Here is a 5,839-nt window from a genome sequence, read left to right on the forward strand (position 1 = left end):
CCCCTGGCCCGTGGCGTTCTCACTGGCAAGGTACGCACCCCGTTTCCGTCCTCGCTTTCCCGGACGTGAAGGATTCCCTGCTATGTGCAACACGCCTCTGACCATACTGCGCATCCAGTACAACGGTGGGGTCGTACCTGAAGACTCCCGCTTCGCGGTTCACTCCGGATTCTTCAACGCACGGCTTGAACGATTCAAGACAGAGGAAGGCAAGAAAGAATTCGAGACCGTGAAGCAGCTGAGCGACTTCGCCGGCAAAGGTGAGCGCTCGCACGCCCGCACGTCGTCGCTCCCAGGCTCTCCTCCGCCGAGTCCCATCGACGTGGCGTCCTGCGCCGCTTCTGCTCTCTTCACCCCGCGTACGGATGGGCTCCGGATGTGGTCGCTGCGCTCCATGCTTCCCTTTCTCCTGAATTCGTCTCCAGTCCTTTCTGCACCTGCGACGGCGCGAGTGTGTTTGGCCCCGGCCGCCTGCTCACACCGGTGCTCCCCAGAACTCGGGTGCTCCATCACGCACCTCGCGCTCGCGTGGCTCGCCGCGAATCCGAACACGCACACGGTCATTCTCGGTGCGTCCAAGCCCGAGCACGTGCTCGACAACCTCAAGGCGCTCGACGTGATCCCCAAGATGACCCCGGAGGTCATGGACAAGATCGAGAAGATCCTAGACAACAAGCCTACTCCATGGGTACGTGGTTCTGATTTCAAGATCGCTTGTAACGGCTGATTTCTGACCTCGGCAGTCGTCATACGGCCGACCGAAACTTGATACTGCTGGAAAGTCGCTTATGTTTGCTTGAGCTTGTTGATGTGCATATAGAGCAGTTAATGAGACGTGTGTGAATGAATACGACATGATTGTCTCACATACAGAAACTGTATATAGATGCTTGCAAGTCCCGTCAAGTCATCTTCTCTGTTAGTATATCGGTTAGTACACGCGCCTGTCACGGTGATCGCCACCGGTGCGCGCGAAAGCGGGGTTCGACTCCCCGACAGAGAGTCTTGCAATCACTCCCATTTTGCTCTTCTTTCGGGCTCTCAAGTATGTCTTTTGCCAAACATCCGTTCAACAAAGGCAGACAGACTCACGAGTGTCGCCGTTTCGTCCAAAGAGCTATACGCTCCGAGTACGTTCGAGAGGAATCGAGTCGCATGAACGGTTGACCCATATGATACTAAAGAATAATGACAGCAGCGTTAATGCAAACCGCAGAAAGCAAGAAGAAGTCACCAAGGTGATATGAGGCAAGCGTCGTTCGTAGGCTGGTCATGTCGCGCAGATCAGAGATAATAGACGCCCATGAACGACACGCTGCCGCTGTTGCAGCAGACTACTGCCGCCCATCCACTGCCCTCTCCCAGCACGACCATCCCAGACGACCCAACCTCTCTTGTTTCTACAAAAAAGCTTGTGCTCCTCTTCCCAGCATGGTATGACTTTGTACCAAGATAGCATACAGGACAGATCGTAACCGGCACAACAGGTCGTCCTTGCAGCCTCAATATGCACAAAGGGTGGAAAGGGTACGCATCAGTCCATGGATATCCCCGGAGGACGTTACTGAAAGCGCGTGTAGCTGTTATCTCGCGCCAATTTCGCGACATGACAAGGGCGAGGATAGAATCTCTGCTCGCATCCTTCCCCAAACTCATCCCCGCCGGCACACAACACACCTCCGTTGAGACCGCCGACGTCCGCTATGTCTATCAACCACTTGAAGACCTGTATATACTCCTCATCACCAATAAGGCCTCCAACATCCTCCAGGACATCGAGACTTTACACCTCTTTGCCCGTGTCGTCTCGGACCTATGCCGAAGTCTGGAGCAGCGCGAGATCCTCAAAAACGCCTTCGAGCTGCTTGGCGCGTTTGACGAGATCGTGAGCATGGGCTACAGGGAGCAAGTCAACCTCATGCAGGTCCGCAACGTCCTCGAGATGGAGAGTCACGAGGAGAAGATCCAGGAGATCATCGCCCGGGTGCGTCCCACCTCTCCCTTACCCTCCCTCTCGCGCGCCCGTCCTCACAGCGCCCACCTGGCGGGACACAGAACAAGGAGGCGGAGGCGAAGGAGGAGCTCAAGCGGCGCGCGAAGCAGCTCGAGATGCAGCGCCGCGAGCAGCAGCGGCGCGCCGCCGCGGGCGGGCCTTCGGGCGGGAGCAGCTACCTCGGCGGTGGGATCTCGGGCTACTCCGCCGTCCCCCAGCGCGAGTTCAACGCGCCGACGCCCGCCCGCACCGCGTCGCCGAAGCCGTCCAGCCTCCGCACGCCGGCGTTCAAGGGCAGCGGCATGAAGCTCGGCGCGAAGAAGTCGCAGCAGTCCGCCCTGCTCGACGCGCTGGGCAGCGAGGCGCATTTGTCGGAGGACATGTCGGCCCCAGCGACGCCGGCGATGGGGGGCACGCCAGAGCCTGTTGCGGTCCCGAGGAACGATCGCGGGAGCCTGCCGTTGGTAGACCCCGAGAGGTGCGTCGTTCCCCTGTTTGCGACGAAGCACTTGCATGAACGAACGTGGCTCGCAGCGTGCATATCGTCACCAAAGAGTCTATCAGTCTCGAGCTTATACGCGAAGGCGGCCTCAACAATCTCGAACTGCGCGGTGACATGAACCTTCATATCTCTGACCCTGCGTTCGGCCGCGTCAAGCTTGTGCTTGCACCTGCGCCTGTGACGTTCGGCCCCGAGCTGCAATTCAAGCAACACCCGAACGTTGGCAAGTTCGTCGCCAACCGTGACCGCCTCGTCGCTCTCAAGGACCCCTCGCGGTCGTTCCCGATCGGTCAGCCGTTGGCGGTGCTCAAGTGGAGATATTCCGGCAAGGACGAGACGTACGTACCGTTGTCGAGTGAGTACAGTTCCAATCGAGCTTTGGCAGCCTGCTGATCACGGACCAGTCAACTGCTGGCCAACTCCGTCCAACGACGGGAAGTGCGACGTGAACATCGAGTACGAGCTCGAGAACGAGGGCGTCAGCCTGTATGATGTCGTCATCTCTATCCCATTGCCGTGCGTCCCCGTTCCCGGTTGTCCGGATGACTTGATGCTCATCCTGTCCGACGTTCTTTAGCGACGGCTCCTATCCCACCGTCTCGTCCCACACTGGCGAATGGAGTCTCAACTCGTCTAGCCATTCGCTAGACTGGACGATTTCCCTCATCAACACCGACGATCGCTCCGGGTCGCTCGAATTCTCAGTCGGTGGTGATGATGCGAGCGCTTTCTTCCCGGTCAAGGTGTCGTTTGTCGCACAGGGTAGCATTGCGGGAGTTAAAGTTGCGTCGGTGACGAGCGTCGAGGGCGGCGAGGTGGTGGAGTTCTCGGAAGACGCGACTGTGAGCGTCGAAAATTACACTGTAGTGTAGGCGTAGTGGGAGTGTCACTTATGATATCGGTCGTGAGACATTATGTATTCGTCACAGAGGGGAGCAGGTTGTATCAATCGGATTAAAGCCCTTCTACTGAGAGGGAGTGCGGGTGGGATGCGCGAACGAAAAGAAACCCGGTACATGGTTGTGTTGCTACGGAAGAGTGATTTCATGACTCGTTCTTCTACGTAGTCGCCTCGAACCCCGAGCTGGAGCAGACACTCGAACTTCTAACCCGTTCAGACTTCAGTACTTCAGTAACCACTGCGTTGTCCGACCAAGTCCGCCTCAACGGGACCTCAACTTCATCCTCGGTGACAGTTATAATAATAATCTCAACAATAATAGTTGTTTGTGCGTTACTAGAACCAAGGAGGGATGCCATGATCATTTCGTAGGGTCTATAGCCTCTTCCTCCCGAATCGTTACACACTGGTGGAGGAAATACTAGTGATTGGCGACCACGACATGAGTCAAAAGACCATGTGCATCTCAAACGATGTAAAGCGATCAATGGTTGTCTGCGTGAAACCTCTGAACAAGCTCCTTGAGATAGCGTGACGTCTCCGGCCGCTTCACCGGCCTTCTGTCCGTATCGCCCACTCCTTCCCATACGGCTGCGTCCACCGCGTCCACGAGGTCGTCGACCGTCTCCTCCTGATCCTCGAGGGAGACCCACTCGCCTTCGTCGGACAGGCACTGTGATATCTTCGCCCGCGCAGCCTCGAACTCCTCCAGCACGCGGGCTTCACTCGCCCCGCACGCCTCTGCCTCTGCCCCCTCCAACACGTCGGCGATCTCCGTGGTGGACTTGAAGGTGCCCGCGTCCGCGCCGGGAGGCCCTCGGAGGCGCTCCCAGAGCGCGCGCGCAAACCACGCGTGCGCATACGTGTCCTCGAAGCACTTCAGATGCAGCCGGCGAAGGCCGCAGGCCGCGGCGAGGAGGCGGGGGAGCGCGATGGGGGCGCGGCTGGAGCGCAGCAGCGTCGTGCGGCTACCCGCCCACCACCGGCACCAGGATGGCTCGTAGACGCAGACGGTGTCGTCCGCCACGTACCACGTGTGTCGGTACGTTTGGCACATGGGATCGTCGTACCGGCGGTGGAACTGGACGGGGACGTCGTCCCACCAGCATCGCTCGAACTTGAGGATCCCGATATGGCGCAGGGCGGTCGACTGGCCGTCGGGAAGAGCGACGTGGGCTACGATAAACTCGCGGGGCTCGCCCTTGCCGGTGTCCACGAAGTGGTCGAGCCGAGTGACAACGGCGGAGAACAGAGGGTGGGGAGACCGGACGTCGTCTGCCAAGATCGTGAAGTCGATGAACCTGTTCATGGCTATGTGGAGCCGCCAATAGAGGCTGGAAAAGGGGGGCGAATCGTCTTTGCAACCGGTGAGGAAGGCTGGCAGAGTGGGCAAGGCTGGCTCAAGCAGGCTGACCCATGCGAGCTTCTGGTATAGAGCGTTGAAGAGCTTCATGAGACGGCGCAGGACGGAAGGATGAGGGTGAGGAGTAAGCTGACTCTCTCTCTCTCACCGAGCTCCGAGTTCTGTGCCTCCGCCTCGGTCCTAGGGGCCTCGGACGGCAATGCAGGGTAGGGGTAGCGGGCCGCATCGTGACGTAGCCACGCCGGGCCTCCAACCTCTACGCCGTAGAGAGAGAGAGAGAGAGAGAGGGCAGTTCAATCACCTCCTCTACCGGAGGTGATCCCGGAACGCTACTTAGATAAGCACGGCAGCACGCCGACTCCCGCGCTGTCCTGTAGACGCCCCGTCGTCCGACAAGTGGCCGCACAAGCACATGTCTAATATAGTATATACGAAAGTCACGAAACTATTGAAGCAGTGATCAGCCACCGCATATATGGAAAGTATGAATCAGAAGGTCTGCCATCAATGTCATAGCAGCCTTGTCTCCGATCCACGCCGCCAGCCTGCCAATGTCCCGTGACGTCATGCGCACGAGTCACCACTTCTAGGGGTGCTCATGTCGCGAGTCACCAATCATAGGGGTGCAGGGGAATAGGAATAGGAGCACCTACACACCAGACAAGATGGGGGCAGAGGACGGGAGGGAGAGAAAGTGAGTGAGAAGTAGGAAGGCTCTGAAGGAGCAGGACAATAGTGGAGACATCGGCGCTGAAGCGTAGGGAAACGACACGAAGGACCATAGAGTAGGACAACTCGCGAAGACGAAGTCGGCGCTGATGCTCAGGGAAACAGCACGACGGCGATAATCGCGTAGGGATAGGATGAAGCTCACTCGTGGAGCTGCCGATACAGAGTCTTGAGAGCGTCCGGGACAGTTGTGTAGAAATCGGCGCTGATGCGCGGGGGAATCGGCGCTGATGCGCGGGGGAATCGGCGCTGATGCGCGGGGGAATCGGCGCTGTTGCGCGGGGGAACGGCGAGGAGAGAACAACATATAGTGCGTACCGGGCGCGCAGACGGGGTCTGCGATGGTGGTAG

The 5,839-nt window shown here is 58.6% G+C and overlaps 1 non-coding gene across 1 annotated transcript; it reads left to right on the forward strand.

Annotated features, from left to right (window-relative positions):
- The first annotated feature begins 913 nt into the window (after positions 1–913).
- BXZ73DRAFT_t239 lies at positions 914–1,003 on the forward strand. The gene has a single exon. It is a non-coding gene; the product is annotated as a tRNA-Asp (tRNA).
- The last annotated feature ends 4,836 nt before the right edge of the window (positions 1,004–5,839 follow it).

This window comes from Epithele typhae, assembly GCF_022376455.1.
Source record: "Epithele typhae strain CBS 203.58 chromosome Unknown BXZ73scaffold_361, whole genome shotgun sequence".
Taxonomy (NCBI): domain Eukaryota; kingdom Fungi; phylum Basidiomycota; class Agaricomycetes; order Polyporales; family Epitheliaceae; genus Epithele; species Epithele typhae.